Here is a 24903-nt window from a genome sequence, read left to right as displayed (position 1 = left end):
TGCGAGCGGCGGGCGCCGAGGGGCCGGGCCGGAGCCGACCCGCGGCTCGGCGCTGCCGGGGCGGGCATGCACAACAAAGGCGGCGGGCGACGCGTCCCGGGCGGGCTTCGCAGGTAGGTAGGTGCGGGCGGCGGGCGGGCTCCTCTCGGCAGCCAGTCCCGCAGGACGTGTCCCCAGCGCCCTGCTGTGAGGGGAGAGCGACTAGGGAGCGAGCTTCTTCTTCATCCTCAATCCCGGCCCCGCCGCACCTTGCGGGCGCGGGGCTGCAACAAAGGCAAATGGCTGCGCTGCGGGGAGGGCTGCGGGACCGCTCATGGAGCGCTTTATGATTTATTTGTGCGTTGCATCTCGTTCCCCGGGTCCAGCGGGGCCCCTCGGGTCCTAGCGGCAGCTCGGCGTCCAGCGCGGAGATCGGGAGCGGGGGGATACACGCGTTTCCCAAGCCCTTCCACACCTGCCCCGGCTAACACCTGCTCGCTGCCGGGGTCCCGCTTGTGCCCGCACCCCGCACTCGCTCGCTCCTCGCCAGCAGCGGGGGCTCCGCTGGCACAGCACGGCCCGGAGCGCTCTGCCCGTGCGCTGGTCCGGGCGAGCCCGGCCGCTGCTCTCGGCTCCTAAAACTGCACCCGCTGGGACAGAGAGCTTTGCAGTCGGCAGGATAGAGCCTTGATGATGCCTGGGGGCTTTTTGTCTTGTGCAAGGTGGATATTTTGTGCTGGTACGGTGCTAGGCTGAGTTCAATCGTTGGGAAGGGATGGCTGGGCAGCACCTGGCTCTTTAAATCTGTGAGGTCCCAGTGAGTCATTTCTTAATTAATTTCCATGTGATTTCAACTCCAACACGCATCCCAAAATCATAATAGGTTTTGATACCTCAGGTGTTAGTAAGGGCATCTGTTTGAATCCACAGAGGTAGAAGTTTTACTGCATTATTAAAAAGAAGAATTCCCTGGAGGCAAATCTGTAAAATCTGTTCCTACCATTTACATTTACACTGCAGCAAAGCAGCACTGGGTGCATCTACATTTTAGCCTCTCCTCATTTCCTAGTCATTGTGGCACTGAAAAGTGTTACAAACAACTCTGCTCGTTTGTTGGTATTATAGTAAGGTCTGAGGGCTTGGTAATGGTTTCTTTGACTCCTCTCAAAATACTTCACAGACATCAATTAAGACCTGGAGCACTGCTGCAAATCTGAGGGGGGGTTTATTGATCCTATTTTACAGATGAAGGAGCAGATAAGAGACCTAGAAAGATTTAAGTCAAATCCAGAACCTAAGCACAGATTCCAAATCCCCTATTTAAGGTGCTCTTCCTCACCTTACTTTAAAAAATTTTCTTCAAATTTCACTGGCTGCTCCATGAAGTGTTTTGGTCACTGTCAGCCACGTACACTCTGGAATTCTGAGATATTGCTCCTGCATATTGCCAAAAGTGATGTGCCTTTGGTGCCATACTGTTGAGAATAATGGTTTCTGAGTAAAACAAGTCTCTCTCATTTGGTTTGTACTGAGGTAGAACTCAAGAGCTCTATCATGTGTTAGGTAAGGCATTGTGCAGCCGACAGCAAAGCATGCATAGAGCTGATGAGCCAGGTACAGAAAGCCTGTGTGTCTGCTGTGGTTTCTTTAGTAGCCTCTCTCAAAAAGAGACGTGGTCTCTCCTCACTAAGTCTCTTTGAAGGGTATATTTCCAAAAGCAAAATAAGGGATTCCTATTGTGACTGCAACTGTGAAGACTCCTGATCAGAGCCTGGTTTTTGAGTCTGTCCACTTGTATTCATGGTCCAGACAGGAGATGGACTGTGTTTGAGATCTGGTTCACATCCTTACGCATTGCTTATATTGATCTTCTTTAAGGCCTTTAACCAGAGAACCCCAGCTGCAGTCTCAGATTTAAGGCTTGCCTCTGTCTGTAGAGCACTGTACAAGATAACAACTGTAGCCCCAAAGCATTTGTAAAGTTTTAAGCTCCTTAAGCTTCATCTGTGTAAGAAAAGCCTACTGCAGACTAAGTGATGATGTACAGCTCCCCGTAGTCACAGAGGAAAGGGAAAAGAATGCTTTTATGGATTTTCTGAGTTTATTATCCATTGCATGCTTTCTGAGTCTGATTTAGTCTAACAAGATAGTCTGGAAATCCTGATTATTTAATAGTTAAGTTTGTAGGAAATCAAGTTCTACTTCAAATACAGTTCTTCCAACCAAACAATTACCACCCAACCTCAAACACCTTACTGCTGCAGGTGTAAGAAGCATTGCTGATTGATGGCAGGCAAAATATGACATCACAGTTGGTTTCCTTTCCAGTGTTTCAGAGGACAGTTCTTTTAGAGGAGAGACAGCAAGCATAGCTCCAGGGCCTCCATGGCTGGACATCAGGCAATTACTGTCATATCAGATTAGCTCTATGGCACATCAGCACACATTTATGTTAACAGAGATGCAACATGACTGTTCCAAAGTATTGATGGAATTATTGTGTTTACAGCCCTATAAGATGACTGATTGAAAGGCAGGTTCTGATTACAAAACTGTGGACTTGGAAGGTGATTTCTTCTGCAGCTTTTGAATGGGCTAGTTTGGAACTAAGAGATTAGCTTCTAGAGGACATAACCCAGTTTTTATTTTCCATTGATGCAGTTACCCTTTTGGCGGGTTCTTGGGGAAAAAAAACCTGTTTCACAAAAGAAACAGGGAGATCTTAACAGTTTTTTTCCGCCTTGCCATGATCCTGTTGCAATACAGCCTGTGCTGCTGCAGCTGCTTCTCGGCCTATGACAGAAGCTTTAACCTGCCTGTGCCCGGCAAGAATGTAGCACTTGGAATCAGCCTGGAGATTTCCTCAGCTGCCACTGCAGCGAGCACATTCTCCTTGTCCAGAGCAGCTTGGCAGCAGCAGTCGTGGGTGTTAGTGAGATGAGGAAGCATCACATGCAGCACTCCATAGCCAGGATTGGAAAGCTGTCCACAGCTTGATGAGTTTTCTGTTCCTGTGTCACCTGCCAGCATTCAAAATATGCACCCATTTGTTTCTGGGAATAAACTGGGCACCTCCAGTGAGGTCTCCACTAGTTTTGCAGTCTCTGCTTCATAATTAGCCCAGTCTCAGCTTCAGTCTGTTTTTCAATTCACAGCAGCCCTCACAGCTGGTTCTTGGCAGCCATTATCACCTTCCAGCACAGGAGCAGCTTTAGCTCTGAGTCTTGGGAGGATGGGCAGGTCTGGCAGGATCAGTGAGATAAGGAAAAATAATGAAGAGGTAGAAAACAGGTATGTGGGCACAGAGAGGGAAGGTGGACTGAGAATGGATGTGACAATGAGGGCAAAATGAAGTGACAGGTGTGAGGTACCACAAATCCTGAGTCTTCGTGGGAGTCACAGACAAGGTGGGATGCGAAGGTAGTCAGGGAGCCCTGCGGCTGGTGGGAACAGGGTGAGAGATCTCTGCTGCCAGGGACAGATTGCATTACAGCTGCCAGACCACTGCCCAGGCTTCAGAGCAGTTCAGCCAGCCCAAGCCCCTGCACAAGGGCATGCAGCATCTGTTATTTTCCAGATATCCTCCTTTAAGTTACCACAACAAAGCGTGAGTATCTCCAGGAGCTGTGCTGGAGTGTGGGGGTCAGTAACCTTGTCCACAGTGCTGTCCCTGCTAGGGAAGGGCCCTGGGAAAACCAGTGACACCACAGCAGGAACCAGCATCAGTTACATGAGGAGAAGCAATTTGCTGCTCAAGGACAGAAAGGACAGTGGAAAGTCTGTGATTTCAGGAATTATAGAAAAGCTTCAGGAGTTATGGAAAGCTGGGATCCTCAGGCTGAGGTAATAAGAATAGCTGGAGAATTAGACAATTCCCATATTCATAAGCTGACAGACTGCAGTCCCTTTGCCAAGGCTGTATTAAATACACCAAGGGGCAGATGAGTTTTCTGGCTTTTCTAACAGCTGTTTCAAGGTGAAACACAAGGGGAAAAAAAAATCTCCACTGTCTGCTGATATTCACTTTGCCATGTAACATCTCAGGGCCTGGAATGGCTCAGGGCTCTTTGCAGACCTTTCAGAACCTGTGCTTGAACAGTGTCTTCACATTCTAGAAATAACCTATTTGGGAACTCAGTAGTACCCGTCCTAAGGATTTCCCTCCAGAAAGAGACTAAAGGTTCTAAAGCTTCTGAAAGAAGCCCTGTCCTAGATGGGAAGTCAAGGAGCAGCAGTAAATTTTTTTTCTTATAAAGAAAATCCATGGCTTTGTGTTTTTAGCTAGAGTGTCTACGCCCTTGCCTTCTCTGCTGTTGAAATGCTTAAAGATACATGTAAGCAAAAATCCATTTTTCCTTTGGGATATGAAGCTTCAGCAGATGGTAGTGGGAGTTTGCAGGCTCGGTTCTTTGTCAGTGCTTGCAGAAGCAGCCTGACACTGCACTAGCTGTGGATGCAATGCTAGAGCTGCTCCAGTCAGACACTGTGCAGCCCATCTTGTGGCTTCCCTGGCGTCTGGGAGCAGTGCTGGCAGTCTCCTGTCAAAAGTAATTTGTTTACCACACAGCAATCCTACTGTTTCTATAGGCATGTTTAGGAAGCCAGTTAGCAACTGAAAGATGACAGTGGCTTTGACCACAATCAAGTGATTCACAAGATGCAGAGTACACAGAGCTGAACTTTTCATGCAAGGTCCTTCCCTGAGGAAAAAGGAAATTAAAGATCCTCAGACACTGAGCAGACACAACTCCATTCAGACCTAGCATAGAAGTGATACACATTAGTTTCTAGTGTCACAGCCTGCTGGAGTTGTATCAGATTTATTTGCTGGCTTCCTAGCTTGTTGAAAGGACAAGTTGCCTACCATTCCCTCTACTCAAGTCCTTGGTTATCTTAAGGATCTTTGCATCTCAAGCATCTTTCAGAACCAATACACCTTGCAGAGAGGTCTAGAGATAGAGCAGTGGGTCAGAGCTTGGCTGAATCAGAATTAGCACTAGCCATGGCTGGTACTGGATTGAAGCTGAGCCCCCTTGACCAACAGGATATCAGTGCCTGCAGATACCAGTCAGCTCTGTGCTGAAATACTGCTGCCATTCATGGTGGTGTGACTGATCCTTCTAGCCTGCTTCTAGGAGTAGACAGAAGCAACTCCTTCCAAGAGGAGGTCTGTCTTCAAAGACCCTTTCCAAGCAAGTGCCTTGTAAGAACTGGGGAGGTAACTGTTTCTCATAAAGGATTGATAGAGTTTCACTGCTAATCTGTACTGTGGTAGTTTAACCTGAAAAACCCCCTCAGGCCTGAACTGAGACCTCTCACAAGCAGATGAGAGCACTCCCTCAGGAGTCCTGGTTTGCAGTACTTAACTGTTTTGCACTGATGTGCCCCATTTTTTACCACAGCTCTTGCAACAGCACTGTTCTCTGTGGACAATCAGGGCTCAGGTTTCCACAAGAACAAGATAACTTCTCAGTAAGCCCCAGTGTGGCACTTCTCCTATTTAATGGCTAGATACAGATTTGAAAATTGGCACTTTATGGTTGCAGGAGCCATACATGCAGTGGGGAGACCTCAGCACAATACTTCAACTTCCCTAAAAGCTCAGTATCACTAAAAACAATCATCAGCCAATGTCAAGGAGAAAAAAAGAACAAAAAAGAAAACTGGTTTTTGAAAGAGGAGTGGGTAGGCCTTTATACTGATAAGCAGCCTCTGAGCTGATCAGCTTTTTAAGATTTAGGTGCATAGCTTGCTTGTTTGATCTGAGGCTGGATATCCAGAACACCATCTAACACACAGGAAGAGCCAATGTCTCATTCCTGGCTATGAGAATCAGGTCTGCTAATTCAATAGTCAGTCATGTCTCTCAGTGAGGATCTTCTGCCCTTTATTCTGGGTTCTCTTCTTACCTGGGTACCACAGAGCCATGTTCCCAAGGGAGACAGTCATTGCTTGTCTACACACTGCTGCGATATTTCTGGTCACATTCAGACAGAGGAGCAATAACCCTGCAACGCTTTTTATTCTGGCTCTCTGCACATTCCTCAGGCTTTTCTTCATTACAGCAGTAGCATGAAGTAAATCCATAAAACAGAGCTAATCCAGGCAGAAGCAGCTGCAGGCACTAGCATAGCCCACAACCACATCAGCAATCCTGTTCATGCATACAACAGTGCAGCATGCATAGTACATACCTCAGATATTTTTTTTGTATAGGACGGCTTTTGACCTCCATAGGAAGAAGATCCCTATTCCCCCTGGCCTGTACAGAGGGATGAGTGTCAGAAACTTTATTTCCTCTTTGCCTAAAAGACATTCTTCTACCTGTATCTCACCTCCTATAAAGACTGACAGAACCCACTCACCCAAGCTTTGCATTTGCAGCCCTGTGCCCCTGGCTGTCACCATCAGTTGCCTCTCTAGGTGCCAGTGTGGTAGCTGCACTGCTGCCTCACCAGACACAATGCTGTATGCAGTGATGAGGAATGTTTTTCCTGTGCTGCACACATCTCCTTCCACTCAATGGGAATCAGGTGCTTAACTGAGTCATGACAGTGCCTTGGCTGTGGGGCAGCAGGGCCTTGCACAAGGTCAAGAAATCAAAGTTTGGGCAGTGAATGATGCTTCAAGTTGAATTCCTGCCTTATAGCACAGCTTCAGCTGTCCTGTAACACAGGACTGGAGCAGAGCTGTAATGTGAGTGTAAGTGACTGTGGTTTTGGGACAGGTGGTAGTCCTCCTTCAGCTTCTTCATCAGGGATGTGTGTGGGTCAAAAGATAAGGCGTTTATAGGAAAGCACAGAAAGATGGGTTGAGAGTCTTATCAGGCAACAGGATAGCAGAAGGTGCTCTGTGGCAGGAAATGCATTTCTTTAGCACTTAAGAGAGTGTGTATCATGAGCGGCTGTGCTTAGGTGTTCAGAGAAGAAAGGAGTTCACACAAAGGCAGCAGGTAATACAGGGAAGCAGGGAACAGGCAGGATGAGGTGACAGCCAGAGCTGATGAATGGCAGTTGTGCGTATTGGCTTGGGAAGCCCTTGAGTGGGAGCCTCACATACAAATGCCTGGACCTTTTGAAAGCACATGAAGCACCAAAGCAGCAGGCATGCAGCATGACTACATAAGGAAGAGCAAGCAGGAGAATGCCTGGCTCCTAAGGAGGTTCTGCTCTTACCCTGTCCTATCCTCTCTGCCCATTTTGCCATTTCTGCTGCTGTTGGAAATACATAGCATCTGGAAAAAGCAATGCCCTTGTACAGTGCCTTTGGCTTCATGAGAGTTCCTACAGCGTTGAATTCGCCCCATAGATTTTAATTACTCTCCACTGTGATAGTAATGAGAGCCAGTGGAATTGTACTGATTTTATTTCCTTTTAATTTGTTATGATGCTCTGGATGCAGATTAACTTTCCCAGCTCGATACATATTATTGATTCATCCTGCCTCGTGTTGCGGCAAATGGCTTGAAGAGGGGTGGGCTGATTTCACTCCTGGTAGCTCTGTACCCCATTCAGTGTCGTCCTCACACCAGCAGTAGCCAAAAATCAGGTGTTGCTTCCGAGTGGGTTGTTTACATCCATGTAAATGAAGGTAAACACTAGCCTATAGTACTGCATGTCTGTATGCAATTGTCCAGGTCTCCTAGCTGCCTTCCTGTTTGATGTACTGACTGTGAGGACAGATCAGTGATCATTTGGCACAGATGAGCCTACTCCTAGGCCCAGCACACAGGGATGGTCCTCACCGATGGGAACTGTCCTGCAAGAAGAGGAGAGTGGCAGTCTTCCAGCAGTGCTACTTCAACACAGCTGTCCAGGAAGCCTTTGTCAGTAGCCAGCCTGCTGTCCCCATGCCTGCATCCCTGCTGAGCATGGCTGATGGCCACAAGGTAGCTGTGGGGTGTGCAGCAGCAGGAAGATGCTTATCCTCATAGCATTCCTTCCAGTGAGGGAACCTGACAGCAAAGCTGCTTATGTGGGACCATACCCTATCGAGGGATCCTGCTCCACTTTTTTGGGAAAAGGCCCAGCACTCCTTGATTCTGAGTATTTAATGTCTTTTTTTACATCACTGAAGTTATAGTGGGGATGAGAAATTGAGCCTGTGTTCTCTTAACAAAAAACCCTAACAGAGGTTGAGATCAGGAGGCTGAGACAGTGCCTTGCAGCTCGTAGCAGGGATGACTGCAAGATGATCTGCAGTCTCATTAGCAGGAATTTGCTCCACATGCTCAGTGACTCCCTTGGCTCAGTGGAGCCAGGCTGGGTGTGCCAGTGCATTGGTGCAAGTGCATGACCAGTCCCAGCCAGGAACCACTTGCTATCTGCACCACACAACCAGCTGCTCCCAGCTGCTGGTGGTTTTCTGGGCCTGGCTGCAGATGTGGTGCTCCACCTAAGTCAGTTCACAGGGCAGTGCAGTGCTTGGAAGCAGTATGGGTGTCTTCTGTCCCCCATGGTGTTCCTATCCTACATAATCTTGGATAGGAGAGATTCAAAGAAGAAAGGCAGAAGTTGGACTAAGCAGTCCTGCACCCCTCTGAATGTCAGCCCACAGCATGGACTGCAGAAGGAAGCCTGGTATTCCAAGGCTCATCTTAGAAAGTTACCTCATCCTCAGCCATGCTCAAAACACTACTTTGTGGTATTCTGTGTGTCCTTAGAGCATGAGACCTCTGTGCCCCTCTGCAAGTCTAGAGGGACAGTGACTGCATTGCATGAATGTCACATGACCAGAGGCCACTGGGCATCCAAATGCAGTCACTGCACTTCCAGTGAGTAGCCCAACAACTCAATGATTATTGTCTGCTTGCTGATGATGGTTATCAGTGCCTTGGAGTAAAAACTGAACTTAGGCCAGAGTAGCTTTGCCTGAAATTAAAGTCTGAACAGTCCCCTTCAGATGTGAAATGTTACTTGCTTCTCTTGCAAAATAATCCACCAGTTCTGTGGACAACTCTAATGCACAGGAACATGTGCACTGACCCTGCAGCACAGGGCAAGATAAAGCAGTGAAGAGGTGAATATCAGTTGGTTGTGTCACACAGCTGATTTCAGGACCCAGCAGTCTATATCCAATTAAGGCAGCCAGGCAATTAACATCAGAACAGTTGAGTCTGGTCTTAACCTAGTGCATGTCAACATGGCCGTTGTAGCTGCAAAGGAAGCCTCAGAGGTATCTGAGTGGGTTTGCCCTTGCACCCTTTATCTCCATCTTGCAGAATATTCATTTCCAAGCTTTTCTGTGTGTAATTGTCCTTAGAAGCATGGTGGCAGCAATCTTCTGTTTTCCTTGATCTCCAAAGATATCCTGTGCACCTACCTGCCACTATCCTGCTTATGTGGGCCCCTGAACAACGAGAAACTTCTCCAGCTTCATGGAAGATACCGGGAAAATATTTGGAAAATGCTTTATAGAAGATCAGAAAATAGCATTAAGCAGAAAAACTGATGTGAATTGGGGCACAGTAAAAAGTCAGATACAGAGGATTAGATTCCAAACAGCATCCTAGGGAGTTTGGGGCAGAATCCTGCAGACCCTCAGCCATCATGCATTAGCCTAGCAGTGTCACTATGTCCTTGTACCTGGCAGCACTTCCCCAGGATGCTTGGCATTCATTTAGGAGGAGCAAAAGCTTTGGGGCCTAGTGATTCACCAGAGAAGGTGCTTATGCTGCCTTAGGCAGAGCAGTACAAATACACATTTTTGGCTTAGTTCCACCATATCCTTAGAGAAAATAAAAAAGCATTTAATATTTCTTTTTCTTTTTGCTGTATAGACAGTCTATAGCTTTAGCTGTGCCATGAGTGGCACTAATTGTGCCTTCAGCACACCACCACCAAGGGCAGAATTGGGAGAAAGGCCCTTTTTCTCCCTCACTTGTACCCCAGAGAAGCAAATGTGTCTCTTCAGGCAATTTACAAACTCTTTTGTGTTCCCAGCCCAGCTACTCCAGAATTCCCCAGAATTCTAGGCAGCTCAGTTTCATCTGTTTTATATCTCTTAGGTTAAAAAACCCAAAACAACAAACAAACTTAGGAAAAACTTCTAAGTTTTCCTACTCTTGATGTGTACCATTTGTCTTCCTTTCTCCCTGGAATAAGAAGTAGGTTGCTTTGTTCCCTTCTCTTAACTTTTTTTCACTGTTTGGGCTGGGAAATGAACTCTACCCCAGCTAAAACCAGCTATATGTTTAAACAGGCTTCAGCTTCCACCCTTCCCCAAAAGGGTTTGCGTTGAAATGCAATATTTTAATATCTTCCTGAAAAAAATGGGATTGTATTTGAACTAGTAAAACTCTTGCTTTCCTTACTTCTCTTGCAGTCTCTACCTCACAGAATCACTTGAAAGGAAATGGTATTTCCTCCAGGATTTTGTGATTTTGTGGGTTTTGTTGTTGGTTTGGGTTTTTTAATAATAAAATCCTTTACTCTCACATCCCAGTGGGAATTTCCTGAAGTACTCTCACCTGAGTGTACCTCAGGCATGATGCCTTGCTTAGAGAAAATGCTGTAAATACCAGCTGGTCTCCTCTAGAAGCAAAGCAAAAGAAGCCACATAGTAACTGCTGTTGTCTGGCAGGTCAGAGGAGCACTGTGCCTCCTAAACCAGCTCCCAAGGCAATTGTGCATCACAACTAGTCAGGTGCCCCTTTGAAGAAAAGAACAGATGGCTGTTAAAAAAAAAAACCATAAAAAAACCCCCAAGAAATAAAAAAAGGAGAATAAAGCAATGATGAAAGATCAAAAGCTGCTGCAAAGACAGGACCACACACAGAGCTATACTGGTGGTGGGTAAAGGGAGGCATGTATGGGTCATGGACTGGTCTTCTGAAGCCATAGTTCTGTCCTTGCCCACATACCTGCATTTCCTTGCCACTTCAGAGGGGAAGGCACAGTGTCCCTCAGTGTGTCCCTGGGCCACACCAGCTTGTGCTCAGACAGTGTCTTGGAGCTCTTAAACTTGAGCACATGTCTCAGAATTAAGTTAATTTGAAGTAATTACATTTCAGTTTTAGGAAATCTTACCTGAATTTCCTTGGTTTTCAGAGACTGCCAGGAGAGTTCTTGCAGATGCTGGAAGGTAGTTTTATTTTGGCCTCTTACAGGTAATAGAGCTGAAACACAGGAATTGGAGTGTCTTGTCTCCAGAGATCAGGGACCAGACATCTCATATGTTACCGAGTTACAGTTTGTTCACAGAGTCTCCCACTCTGCAGCTGTGAGAGTTGCAGTATTTGCTTCATTAGCATACTTCAGGGTGAGAAGTCACAACTTCAGTTTGTGGCTGCTCCAAATTATCTTAACCTATGTCCACAAAAAGCTCAGGAGTGTAAATCAATGTCCTGTGACCTCCTGCAGAAAGGCTGTTAACAGAAAGCAGGAAGAGAAAGTGCTGCCTCCATTTCAAGGCAAGGGTGAGTTGGCTTTAATTTTTAAAAACCACTTTCACAAGTGATTGATGCATCAGTATTTCTGGAGAGGAGAGGAAACCAACAATCTTCTGGTCCTATGTTGAATGTCTCATGATGCCAGTGGTACATCAGAGTGCCTTTACCAACATACTTCAGATACTTGAGGCCTGCCTGAAACCATCTGCTCTGACTGAAGCAGGAATGGCATCTGAAAGTAAAATCTGGCTTGAGGAAATCAATAATGCATCACAGTCTCTATTCATTAGGGTCTTAAGTCAAAGGCTGTCTTGTGTCCAGCTGTCTTAATGATCTAGAGGTGCTGTCATCAGCACCTCACAAATTCCTAGGTGTCTGGTGAGGGACAAAGGAAGGCAATGCAAACCAGAGCTGGAGCTGAGAACAGTACTGGCTGAGAGGCCAGTTTCCACCTTCACCAGCTGGTAAGAGAGAAAGTGATGGACTTCAGGAAGGGTCTCTAGCTGTGGATAGTGTGGATAGTGGAGACTCTGTACCAGCAGCTGGGAAGCAGGAGTATGTTCATTACACTAATTGTTTTTTCCTCTTTTTTAATTAGCTACAATTCCTCTGACCTCTGCAGGAGGAAAATGGGAAGAGGAGGGAGTATCAGCCATCTTATTACAGTGCCTTATTTTGCTGCTGCTTTACCTGTTTATTAAAGTGTTTAGCATTGACATCAGTGGAGTTGAAAAAGAGTTGGTTCACCAAGTGGGACCAGATTAAGTTAGCAGGGTTCTGTTCCAGGGCTTCTGACATGCTTCCAAAATCCAGCCCAGCCACTGCCCAGGCTATGGGTAACTTGATTCTGCTAGTGCTGACAGCAGCCCTGAGCAGCAGCAGAGATTGCACCTCAAGATCTGTGTACTCAAATAGTAGTGCCTCCTTCTTAGTGTACCAGGCTGATTTATTTTCAAGCATAATGATCAGAAAAGCAAGCCAGCACCCTCAGACATCCCTAGCTTGTGGTGAATATTGAAAACTAAACCTGATTCCAGTAAAAATTTTGAAAAATGGAGCCATTATATTCTGCAGAGGTTGATGGCTGAGTCAGAATGTTTCATGCCCTGGCAAATACCAGTGACATTAGCAGGCTGGCTTCCATTTGAGAGCTATGGGTGATTTTCACAGCTGGATGACCTCAGCACCAGGACCGAGGCCTCTCACTTCATGTGGAGAAAGCCCTTCAATCTTTAACTAGCCAATCTTTGACTTCATCTTATTTAAAGATTTTAGGCACTGTGCAGTGCTAAAGAGGATCTTGCTGAGCTCCTATTACCTCAGCAGCAGCTGATATGTAATGAATTATTCAAGACTAGCCAGTTCCTTCATCAATTTTAATAAATCAAGTTTTCCACCATGTTCTCAGCAGTGCTGCCAGCTGGGATATGATGAGGTAAGCTCTTTATTTCTTGGGGCCTTTTTCATCTGGTCCAGGTTTACATACCTGAGGGCCTTGATAATAACCAAGGGATTAGCAGCAGACAGTGCTAACTTGGGGTAGATCTACAGTGGGCAGAAGAGACAACAGAACTCCCCCATCTCTCAGGAGACCACAAAGCTCTGTCTTTGCGTCTACAGAAACAGACTCAGCTGCTACATGCTGACCCCCAGAGTAGAGGGTAGCCCTTCAAGCAGATGGCCTGGACACCACAGTGGCTGAGAGGCACTTCCCATCTTTCACACAGACTGTCATGGAATTGTTCCTGTCTCTGATATTCCTCCAGAGCAGGCACACTGTGGTATTTATGAACCAATCCCATTTAGAAAGCACCTATGTGGATCAGCCATCAACATAACATATGCACATGCCCCACGTAACTATTAATGCATACACAACAATTAATTAACTATTAATTAATTATAATTAGCCAAACTATTAATTCTATAATTATAAAAGTATACAATAGTATTATAAATTAGCTATTAATTTATATTACTAAAATATATTTAATCAGTTAATATAAAGTCTTAAAATATTAATAATTAATTAACTATTAACTGCTTAATGTAGCAGCATCTCTCCGACACTGCAGACATTCCATTCAGGCTGCAGATAAACTTCTTCACAGAGTAATAGTTCCCACAGCCAACACTGAGCTGAGCTGGTGACTGTTGTAAAGTGTCTTTCCCTGAGCTTCTATTCATACTCAACAATAGAAAATGCTTCCCGACACTGAAGTGCTTGTAGCTCTTTCTGTACATTTCTTGAATAGACAGGAACACGCTTCTCTCTGTTCATTATCAACCTCAAAATTGCTCATTCTGTTTTTTGCTTCTCTCCTGGCCACACAGGAACCAATTTCTTAATGGAGTCAAAGGCAAAAAGGTGCTTTTCGTCCCCTGTAGAATTTATTTTTATTGCCTTGTGCTGCGTTGCATAAAGAGGTGAGAAATGAAGAAATGGGTCCTTCTTTTCTCCTCTAGCCAGGGTAGGGTGTTACTCCAGCCCAGTAGAGGGTTTAGCACTTACAGTCTTTATCCCTCCTGTACACAAGACCTGCAGTTTTTACTGGAGAGAAGCAGAGCATTCAGGCCAAAGCCATTTCTATGTGCTCTGACTCTTCTTGTATTCAGAGGAATGACATTGTCATGAGGACACAATCAGATAGCTGCACTTTACAGCACATGCAAGGAAGGCAGAAATCTCCATAGGTGCTTTTATTATCATGTATTTTAGGAGAGAGAAGATGAACTGCTAAGGAGGACAGAGGCTGGACATAAGCAATGCTAAGAATGAATTGTCTACAGTCCTGGTAATAAATTCAGTGCATGGATTAGTCCGTGAGTATCTAACCTGCAGCATCTCTGTGGTGTATCCTTTTATGAATGTGCTGCTGGTGAGGCATCCAAGCACAGCAGTTTATCCACAGAGCTAGCACCAAAGCTCAGTTTGATTGATAGATGAAAGATAGACCTTGCTAAAGGAAGGTCACAATTATGAGAGATTTATTGATTTGCTCTTTGGGGATAGACTATAAAAGAATAGCATCTAATTGTGAAAAGTATGAAGGTGGCTCCTCATAGTGTATTAAATAGCAATAGCCATATATCTGTGTTTCAAGAAGTGGGAGGGTTGCTTGCAGATCCTGCAACCATTGCTCCTGTTGGCTCTTCAAGTCTGCCTCAGACATAGGGCTGTTTCCCATGCCTGAGCCATCCCCCTAATCATCACTTCATTTTTGGAGTTACACCATGCTGTTCTTTGGACCCAAAGTATTTCAGCTCCTTTATACCATAATTAATCCTGAAGCTTTTTAATCCTCTCTATGTCTTTTTTCCCCCAATCAGTTTTGTGCAATTCTTAGCTTGTCATTTTTATTTACTGCATTCTACTTTCCCAGTGTTTACACACAAAACATGCTTGTCTTCACTTTCCCAATAAGCAAGAATCCTTTTTTTTTTTTTTTTCAAACAGATATATTTACTTTCCTCAGCAACAGGATTTTGGCTATTCAAACATTTAGGGTGAAAAAAAAAGTTCCCATTTATCATTTGTATTTTTCTACTCAAATTTCCCTTTATTACCTGGCTCAGTTGTTTTCTGCTCTCTGAAGCTGACATTTTACAGTTGTAATGAGGGGTAATTGGTTTGCACTGGGCTCTGTTTGCACACACCAAATGTAACTGTGTAGTGATCATTGGTAACTAAGCAACCAGTTATGTTTTATTTCTGTGATCAATTCCTTGCTATCTGTCAAGATTAAGTCTAACACAGCATGTGTCCACAAGGGATACAACAATTTGCGGAGTTAAGAGCCTATCATCTAAAAGACTAAGAGCAATAGCAGCACAAGGCCCGACTTCTCTGAATGAAAATGAAATCTCTTAGAGACATGGAACCTTTTTCTTTCAGAGCATGGGAAAGTTTAACGGTCTTAGAGTCTTGATGGTTGAGGTAGAAGAAGTTCATTGGCTGCCACATTTTATTCCTGCGATTCAGGCAGTGGCAGCCAACCTATATTAACCTTTTATCTGTTACAGCAAATTGTTAACATTCAGAGGCCTCTTTGCTAGTCAGAAGGCCAAGTGTGCTAGACTTGAGTTGCTTTGCTCCTGGAAGGTCACCCGACAGTGGTCACTGCAGGAGAGTTTCAAAAACCCTTGATTTTTTACTCACTCATTCCACCGGAACATTTGTTTTGTCTATTTAACTGCAGAGAGTACTCACCAATTTCAAAGTCTTGGAAAACTCCTTGTCAGGAAGCAAGTAAGGATAGACATCTCCAGGAAGGTGAGGTAGAAGCCAGACAATAGGGCAGGTTGAGAGAGGAATCTTAGAAAAGGGTCACAGTCCCGCTGCATCTAAACATTAAGGGGAGAGTGGGTCCCATGACTGGATCTTTTTTTCATCCAACAGGCCTCAGAGAAATCTGTAGTTCCAACACAGCTCTGATGTTACCCAAGAAGTAAAGCAACCATGTACTTGTGTGTCACACACACACACACTATAAGCCAAGTAAGGGCCAGGGCTTAAATGAGGCTCCCAGGCCTATGGGTGGCAGCAGCAAGGGTGGAGGTCCCAGATGAGGCTGGTCAAGATAATCAGAGGCAGCTGTACAACACTCCTCAGCCTAAGCTTGGATGTGCTCTGCTACCCAAATTCTGTTCCAGAGGGATTAACAGGAGACATTTCATAGAGAAGAAACCAATTTTAGCTTCATACAGGAAAGAAAATGTGGTCCATCTGGAGCAGGTTGTAACAACTCTTCCACCACTGTCTATCTGCCTCAAATGTTGCATGGTGCTTAGAAAGAAATCTTTAGAAGCTCCATCTCCAGACTCAGTTTGCAACTTATCCTTGTTGCTGCTTGCAGAAAGGAGCCATATGGATTTTGTACTGAACGTTGCATAAATGCTAATATGCAAGTATATTTAGAGGTGGCATATGGGCAATAGTAAATGGAAATGAGTGGGGTTTTTAGTTCAGATTACACAGGCAAGTTCAGTGAAGCAGATGTGCCAGTGTGTTAGTCAGGAAGCTTCATTATCTGGAGTGCCAGATTCAGATCTTGATTGGGGTTTTTTCTGCACATGCTTGTGCTGGCTGACTTTGTCAACAGTACTGATGTTTGCTGGCAGATGTAGAAAATCTTGAAGACTTCAGCTGTTGGAAAAAACACCCCGCAACATAGAGTCTGATCTGGGTTATACTGTAGACCAGAGACAGCAACTTTTATTCTTTGGGATCCTGTAGGTACAAAGGTACATGTCAGAGTTATTTGCATCAATTTAGAAAAGTTATGTTGTAGTCTAGCAGCTGACAGAACAGCCTGCTGTAGCTAGTAGATGTAGGAGATTGTTTTACTTTTTTTTGAATCCTTGCAGAAACCAGAAAGTCCTGGGTATGTGGGAGTTTGTGGGCTTCAGTGTCCTTGGTCAGGGAGGGTGACACAGCTCCTTGTTGTTCCTGCCCCAGTCAGGGAGCAGGAACTTCCCCTGTGCTCAGGCAACAGGTATTTGAGCTAGATCTGAAAGTTCTGGACTGAGTCCCATCTGGCATCAGATGAGCTGATATCTGCATCATAACTGGCTGTGTTAAACCATCTTCTGCTCTACTCTTCCTTATTTTTCAGTGTTTGGGGAATTTACTCATAGAACCTCAAGCAAAAGAAACAACTCCAACTCAAGAGCAGAGATGTAAATTTTTCATGAAGCTGTAGATAAGGCATCCCCTTTGATGATAATACTGCAATTTTATCTGCTCTGATTAAAAGGTTTATTAGATTTAGACCTCTTATGTGCAAAGAAAAAATGACAACATCCTGACAGATTATTACAACTTGGTCAGAGGTTGTTTTACAGCTAATCCACTGTGGTCACTACAGTCCCCTCTTCTGTCACAGCCTGATGCCTCTTTTTTACAGCCTTACCTGCACATTCAGCAGCATCCATAAAGCATTTTGCCACTGGTCCTGCCAGCTGATGAGGTCTTTTTAAAGCCTATTCATTGTATTGCGTGCATTTCCCTTTGGATAGGGAAGTGCAAAGTTAGCTTTGAATGTCACCCAGTCCTAAGAAGGCAAGTGGGAAGATGGATTATGTTGGCAGCAATCCATCCATCTGTTCATCTGCCAACACTAATGTTTAGCTTTTCAAGCTCCCAGTTGTCTTAAATAATGCTGACCTACAGGGTGTGGGGTGGGAAATGTCACATAGTTCATTTAGTCTTCCATTTCTTAAGTGGTAATTAAACTTTCTGAGGTGTTATAGATACATGCAGGAATTGTTGGTGGACAGTACTTATTAAGTTGAGGTTGAATTATTTTCTGAGATGCTGTGTTGCATGAGACTCCTTCCACAATGTTGGCTGCAGCATCTCCACTGTATTTTCTCAGAGCACTCCTTAAAAAAGGTGTTTATGATTTGTGTCTGTTTCCCATGAGGGATTAAATGTGTGCATGGACAATGTTTCTTCTCTTTTGATTGGTATCACAAAGTTGTATCAATAGTATGGTTTTGTCTCCTTGCTATGCAGTCTTGGGTAGGTGTGTGTACTTTGTGAGAGCCACAAAGGCTGCACACATTGGATGCTGTGTTATTAAAAAAAACCTGCTGCTTGCCTGCAGCTCTGCACTGATACTCTTTGGTAAAATAAATCTGCATGCAAAAACTCTCATCAGCTACTATGATCTGTGTCTTATTTTTTCCCAGTTGCAAAAAAGTAAAGGTTAAGAATGTACAAGAATGTAGTGACCTTCATTAGGCTCTTGGAATATTTTGCAAAATGGCAAGGAAGTAATGATACCTAACTCTGGCAGTGAGAACCCAGAGCTTGTTGAGAACTGCCAGCTTCAGACCCTGCAGCAAGTTACTGGTGTAAGAAGTTACATGGAGTGTCTTGTGATTCTGGATCCAGGGTGGGTCTTCATCACACTTAATGTCATGGGGCCTATATGATGTAGCCAATATTCAGGATCAGCAGCACATGGAGAAGGAATCTGATTCAATGTCCTTCTCCCTCACTGTCTTACAAAGAGCTGTAAAATTGCTGCATTTGTTCTATTCTTCATGTTACTTGTGCAGTTGCAAACCTGCACTGCATGAAGATGCAGCTTGCACAAAGTATCCAGTACATCTGAGCAAACAAAAACATTTTCTTGCAGCTGGCTTTAAACAAAGGGGCATGTCCTGCCTCCTCTTCCATCACCTTTTGCTAGAGTGTAGGTCTGGCAGAAAACCAAAAAGAAAGAGTCCCATGGCAATGTTGATAAGTTGGAATATATAGATGTGGTTAGGAACATCCCAAGAGTATATGAGTTGGTATTAATCAGTCTTACAATTTGTTTCTTAATGATGACTTTAAAACATCTCCAGTTAATGATGTGTGACATGATGTGTCTAGGGGACACTTATGTGTGGTGAGAAATCCCATGGATCTGTACTGCCTCCAGTCTGATCTCTCCAAATCCTGTTCCTGTGGGTCACCTGGGCATTAATGCCCAGCTGGTGTCAAATACAGCCCAGAGTGATTCTTCTATCTTGAACATATCTGATGTGTTTTTAAGTCTTGATATTGTGATCTGAGAAACCTTTGGTGGCCAGCTGTTCAGGGCAGATCACACTTGGAAAGCTGTCCTGTGCAATGTGTGCTCCTCCCAGCATGCTGGGATTTGTGACTAAACACATTTATTCATGCACCTCCAAGTGGAGGAACCCAGAGCTCCATCCCAGTCCAAATGCCATTTCTGCTCAGCCCTAAGGTGCTCTGGGCAGTTTACTACCTGTTGTGTCTCTGTGGTCACAGAATTGTCTGCAGAAAAGTAATAGCTGCAAACACAGCAGAACGGCAGTTCCCCATGGGCAGAGATCCTATTTCAAGAAGCTTTTACATTCCTATCACCTTCTGTCTCCCAGTGCAGTAAACCTGTTCCTGTCCTTGTCTGTCCCTGACAGTTTGTGGTGGTACCTCCTTTCTTCCATCCATAGCTCTCACAGCCCTCCATTCCCTTGCTCTTAGCTGGGGACAAGGCAGGACGCTGCAGCTGGATCTGTGCTCTCCACCCGGGCCAGCAGTAGGTCAAACAGAGCACTTAGATGTGCTAATTCTAAGTCACAACATTTTCTACAGGGAAGACATCAATTGGAGTTTTCTCCAGCCATCAGTGTTCCTAAAGCAGCCTCATATAGACAGACAGGCAAGAGGAGATAGAAAAAGAAAATCCAAGTAATTTCCATTACTAATTGAAATGGAGAGGAAGGGAAGGGAAGAGGTGCAAATCCAACTTGAAAGGACAGCCTTTGCCTTTGATAATCAACTGGGAAAAATAACTTACTGGAGCACTGAAGAATATGAAACAAAAGCAAATAAATGATGCTGACAGTCTGATCAAAGGGTTGCTATACAAGAGAGACCCTCTGTCAGTGCTGGTCCAGCCTCCATGTGCTTAGGAACCTTGCCCAGTAAATTTAATGAACAGCTACATGTAATGTAGAGAAAGGAACTGAATTTTTCTCTTGGGATCTGTTCCCGATATAAACTGCTTTCAGGCTCTGTAGGCCATTAGAACTAGGGATAGCAAAAGATGCAAAAGAGAGGGGCAGGGTAACTTTATTTCCAGTTCCTGAGTTCAGGCAAAGGATATGAACACACAAATAGAGAGAAGAGCTGACACATCCATTGGATCTGCACTGGGACATTTACTGGCAAAACTATCAATGTAATGGTATTGCTACAGATAATGCTCCCGTGTGGATATAATTCTTCTGTAATAACAGATCCAAACTAGTAAAAACTTTCTGGATTAAGAGTGCCCATCAGGTGAACAAGTAATGCATGCCTGGAGTGGTACTACTGTTAGGAATAAAAGGTTCTTCAGTCAATTTGTATGTACTCCTAGCCATAAAGCAGAAAAGATAAGAGTCTTTGCTAAGACAGAAAGCATACTCTAAAATCTGCTAATCATACTAAAATCTCCCCCAAAACAAGGTATTGTGCAGTTTGTGTACCCCTTGATGGGCTTAGATAAATAGCATCTGTAGAGATAGAGGGAGTTCCACTGGAGCTTTATCACTTCTTCATTAATGTGCCACCAACCTGAATTAGGAATGATTTTCCCAGAGAAAGCAAGGTCAGAGAGAAGTCTTATTTTAGGAAGATGGCTCCTGTGCCCCACATCCCAAGAGCACTTGTGCAAAATTAAAAGACCCAATTGTGACTGGAGCCCAGCCTGTCATTTCCAGTGGTCACTTGGTTGGAATGAAAGGTGAAAGGTTGCTCTAAACTGCACATTGCAAAGTAGGAAGCCAAGAGAGAGCCCATGATACACCTTCAAAGAAAGCACAGCACTGAGCCTCAGCAAAATAGAGCAAAAAACTGCAACAGTGGCTTTTCCACACTTGAAACAGCTCTGGAGAGGCACGAGGTTCCCAATGGCTATCGAGGCAGCTGAATGAAATTGTCACTTGTGATAAGGCATCCTAAGAGCTGGGGGAAATCCTGGCTCTGTGCCCACTGGCACAGGTCCAAGTGATTTCACTGGAGCCAAGATTTTTACTCTGTATGTGAAATGAATTGCCAGGGTGAAGCTGCAGAAGTAATGCCTAGTAATGAAATCCACTTGCAGCACTCCACCTCTGCACCAGAGCCCTGCTGTGAGCAGGAGCACTTGCACTGGCTCTGGAGAACACTGTGCTGTTATTGTAGGAGGCAGGAGGAGGCAAGACATGTGAAGTGCCACTGGATTCATCAAGTATATCATGTAACTGCCCATTTGTGGGCAAACTCACATTTTTGTTGACCCACTTTTTTTTTTTTTTTTTTTTTTTTTTTTTTTTTTTTTTTTTCTGGCTAGCTTTCCCAGGATTCCCACCAACTCCACAGACTATTCATCAATATCACCATAGCAACAAGAAATCATTAATGGTATCCTGCCTATTGACAGTCAGAATCTACAGGATGCTGATCTGGATGGCAAGCTATCACCATCAGTTTCAATGAGAGAGGAAAGAGCTCGAGGTCTCTGTGGAATCAATCCTTTCATTCTCCATCTTCTGCACCTCCCCAGAGATGTCCTTCATTGTGTAATGGCAATAAGGGACATATTTTTTCCCTTAGCACATCCTATGCAGTGTGTGTTAGGGAACTGCTGCCAGGAAAAGATGGGGCTAGATTTGTTGCACAAGTAGAGATAAATGTGTCTCTCTTGGGTTTGTTTGCACGGGGCTGTGGTTCTGAGACACACTTTACATTGCAAATAAGCAACTTATCCTGTAAACCTCCAGGGGGTTCAGAGCAAAGTGGGAGGCTTGGGGGCCAGAGAAGGGGAATGGCAGGCTAAACTGTGAGGAGAGATAAAAGACATGCCATATAATTGTGCTAAATGGTGAAGGAAGGGAAATTCTCAGCAGGTGTAAATTAGCATTGACAAGCAATACTCGTTTACACCCAGCTCATGGTCTGGTCCACAGTTTAATCAGCTGAAGAGCATCAGCATCTGAAAGGGATGGAGTTGTTTAGAGAGGCCCGTGGGAGGAGTTGAAAATCTGTATAAAAGAAAAAAATAAATTCTCTGTGGTAGGTAGAGAAGAGTTTGTGATGTTTCTTGGGACTGATACAGAGGCAGAGCCTGGCCAGCTGCATCAGCTCCCTGTTAGTATTCCCATTTCTTCATGGTGGGCTAGATGTGGTGCTGGACATTGTGAGAATACATCCCTCAGCTGAGACAGGTGGTGGGCACAGTCCTGCCTGGTTTTCTGTAGGAGCATTGCTGAGTGCCTCTAGAGCCGAAGGAACTGGAAGTGTTACTGCCTGTGGCTATCCATGCCTGGCCAGGACTACTGGCGCTGCTGTCATCCACATTTCCTCATGGCAAACCTGCCTCTGCCAGCAATATGACACAGTGCCTGGCAGCTTTGGGATGTAACCAAGCAAGATGTAGGATGAGATCATACATCTCCCTCACCGTCCTCAACACCTCTTTCCTCCTCTAGATTGCTTTCTGATCTCACATGTGTTGCTGGCATGGAAGAGCTCTGCTCATCCACCTGCCCTAAGCTTTAGGGAGTGCTGGAGTGGCTTCCAGTGCAAAGTTAATGAACTGAGATCAACAGAATTAAGTTGTGGGGCTTCTTTCCCCACTAGTGAGAAGGGAGCCAAGGTTCATATTGCCTGGTTGGAAAGAGTGATGCAGTAAGCCACTAGTGCACTCAAAGTTTTGAGGCTGTGCTGCAAAAAATGTTTTCCTAGTATAAGGAAGGGAGTAGGAACTTTTGACTTCCAGCTTATTCTTAGAATTAGGGTGTGATTTCTTTCCTCTGCTCTATGCATTTTAAGGATTAGGCTGAGACTCTTGGGACAATCGTAGAGCAAGGAAAAAGGAATGCCTTCAGTCACCCTGAGGGAGCCAACTGCATAGGACTGGTTTTCTGTTGTCCTTCTGGGACTGGTGGAAGCAGTATAATAGGGCATGGGAAGTTTCTGTGTGCCCTGATGATCATGTATTGCTAGTTCAGCAGGGGGTATATCCACCCTGGAAGAAACCCAGCACCATGACTCAGGCCCTGCAAATCATGAGATTAAATCATGAGTTAAATGACGATACTGAAAAAGGACTTAATTTTATTTTTCCCATTAAGTGTGACTTGGCTTTTTACCTCTTTCTTGCCAGAAAGTGAATGAAAATGGTGAGTTGAAATGCCAGTCTTCAATGCACACAAGGTGACAACATTCAGCTTAGAAGAAGGCTCTGTTGATCCTCCTCACATGCTGCAAGGGGAAGGGAGCAGCCAACCCTTTCCTGCTACTGGCTTAATTTAATTCTTCCTGTCAGTTCTCATACTCAACTGACCCATTGTGCCCTGCTTTTTTGCACTGTCCCTTCTGCCTTCCTCAAACACATGCAGGGAGGATCAAGACAGTTTTAGATGATCTGAGGTGTAGCTCCCCACCTCATCATTTTTCAGCTGCAGACATGCTCCATCTGTGCTGCTCTTTCCAAAATGATGTGCTGCTGATCACAGCTGGAGGCAGAGCACTGGGCTGGCAGTTCTGGGCTGCCTCACAAAGGCATCTTCAGCTGAGCATAGCAGGGCTGGGCTGGGGTGCACCTCTGGCAGGGAGCCGGAGAAGAACAGAGGTCTGGAGCTGGCACTGGGAAGTCAGAACTAATATAAGACCCTTTGCTGGGACTGAGTTTCAAGTCACAGCCTTAACCTTTTCTTCTTCCCACCTCCCAAGAAATAACAAATTCACTTGTAGCCATATTGGAACCATTTTCTGCAGTTAGTGCTGAAGTTATACCTATGCAGAGTGGGAATTTGAAGGAGAAATGGAGGTGCCAGGTTGTAAAGTGAGCTGACATATGGCTTTATAATTCCCAGATCTCACAGGGGGATGGGTAGGTTTTCCTGGCTCAGGTTTGCCTCCGAGAACTGCCTGTGTCTTTGCCAGGTATGGAGCAAGGTCAGAGCCTGTGCTCAGATCATGTCTGTTCCTGGTAAGGCAAATAGTGAATGCTCTGTGTGTACGCCAGGGTGAATGGTGGGAAAGATCTGCTCTGCCTGACCCAAAGGCTTGGAATGCTTGGTCCATGGATGTCTGCACAGGTCAGGGAAAACCACCTGAGTCCTGAGCATCAGCTAACTCAAACCTGAGCATAGTCTCTGCTTGGTTATAACCCTGTGGATTCCCTCTCCAGCTGTAAGAGGGGAGCAGAGTGGCTCACAGTGTTACAGACCAGGGCAGCATCTGTCAATCAGATGTACCCTGTGGGTGTATAGGTCCTGGGGGTGATCTGTCCCACAAGAGGACTTCATTGCTAATGGAACTTGCTTTCTCCTGAGAGGGAGTCATCCAGAGGAGCTTTGTGGTCAAACAGGGTGTTGAGTCACTGAAAGCTTGGCAGATGGTGAGTGCTGCCATCTCTTGGGATGCTTCACAGCTGATGATGACAAGCAACTCCAGCTGGGATACTTGATGGGGGTGTCACACTGGTGTCTGCAGGAGCATTTGTTACAGAATCAACCTACTCAGCCTTTCTTTGCTGCAAGATGAAAATCTTCTGACACTCCAGTGCCTCTGCTGCATCATCAGCAGGACTGCTGGAGCAGTATTGTCCAAGAGATTGAGTGATGCATTGGTGAGACAAAAGGACCTTTTCCCCAAGTAAAGAATCAAGAGGGAACACAAGTCACCTTGCAAGTGCTCTGCTACCTGAAATCAGTGTGCTGGAATGCCTGCCCTTAGAGCTAGGCTGGAAGCATCATCTCATCACAGCCTTTTTGAAAGAGGAACTCAAGGGGAAAGCCATGCTGGGACTCAAGAAGGAGAAGCTGCTCAGACTTAGAGAGCAGCCAGAAAAGATCATCAAAGGCACTGCTGCCAAGTGCACAGGTGTGTGGAGCAGTAGGGCTTCTCAGGTGAAACCTTTTATGTCAATAAAAATACTTCCCAAACAGCTTAAAAATCCTACAGAAGAGGAGCCAAGAATATTTAAGTGAGTCGACAAAATTTTGAGAGTAGCTTTTCCACTGCCTTGAGACTATTTCTGAGCCTA

General features: G+C 45.1%; 1 protein-coding gene and 1 long non-coding RNA gene across 5 annotated transcripts in view; one reads left to right on the top strand and one right to left on the bottom strand.

The window, feature by feature from the left end:
• Positions 1–24903, top strand: part of LOC107207445 (myosin-M heavy chain-like) — a 44830-nt gene that overhangs the window by 472 nt on the left and 19455 nt on the right. For 2 of the 4 annotated variants that reach the window (XM_015634528.1, XM_015634521.1), the window contains exon 1: positions 32–113. The exons of 1 other annotated variant lie outside the window; for it this stretch is intronic. The gene's annotated coding sequence lies outside the window, so the exon portion shown is untranslated. Of the gene's footprint in view, positions 1–31; positions 114–24903 lie in introns of those variants that run through there. One more of the 4 variants, XM_015634524.1, reaches the window with a different exon arrangement.
• On the bottom strand, positions 6279–15956 carry LOC117244727. The gene is made up of 3 exons (XR_004498323.1): positions 15579–15956; positions 11007–11095; positions 6279–10629 (listed from the first exon to the last, which is right to left on the bottom strand). It is a non-coding gene; the product is annotated as an uncharacterized LOC117244727 (long non-coding RNA).

The sequence above is a fragment of the Parus major genome, chromosome 7 (genome assembly GCF_001522545.3).
Source record: "Parus major isolate Abel chromosome 7, Parus_major1.1, whole genome shotgun sequence".
NCBI lineage: Eukaryota > Metazoa > Chordata > Aves > Passeriformes > Paridae > Parus > Parus major.
Note: the sequence above shows the minus strand (reverse complement) of the source record. Positions and strands in the feature narration are given on the sequence as shown.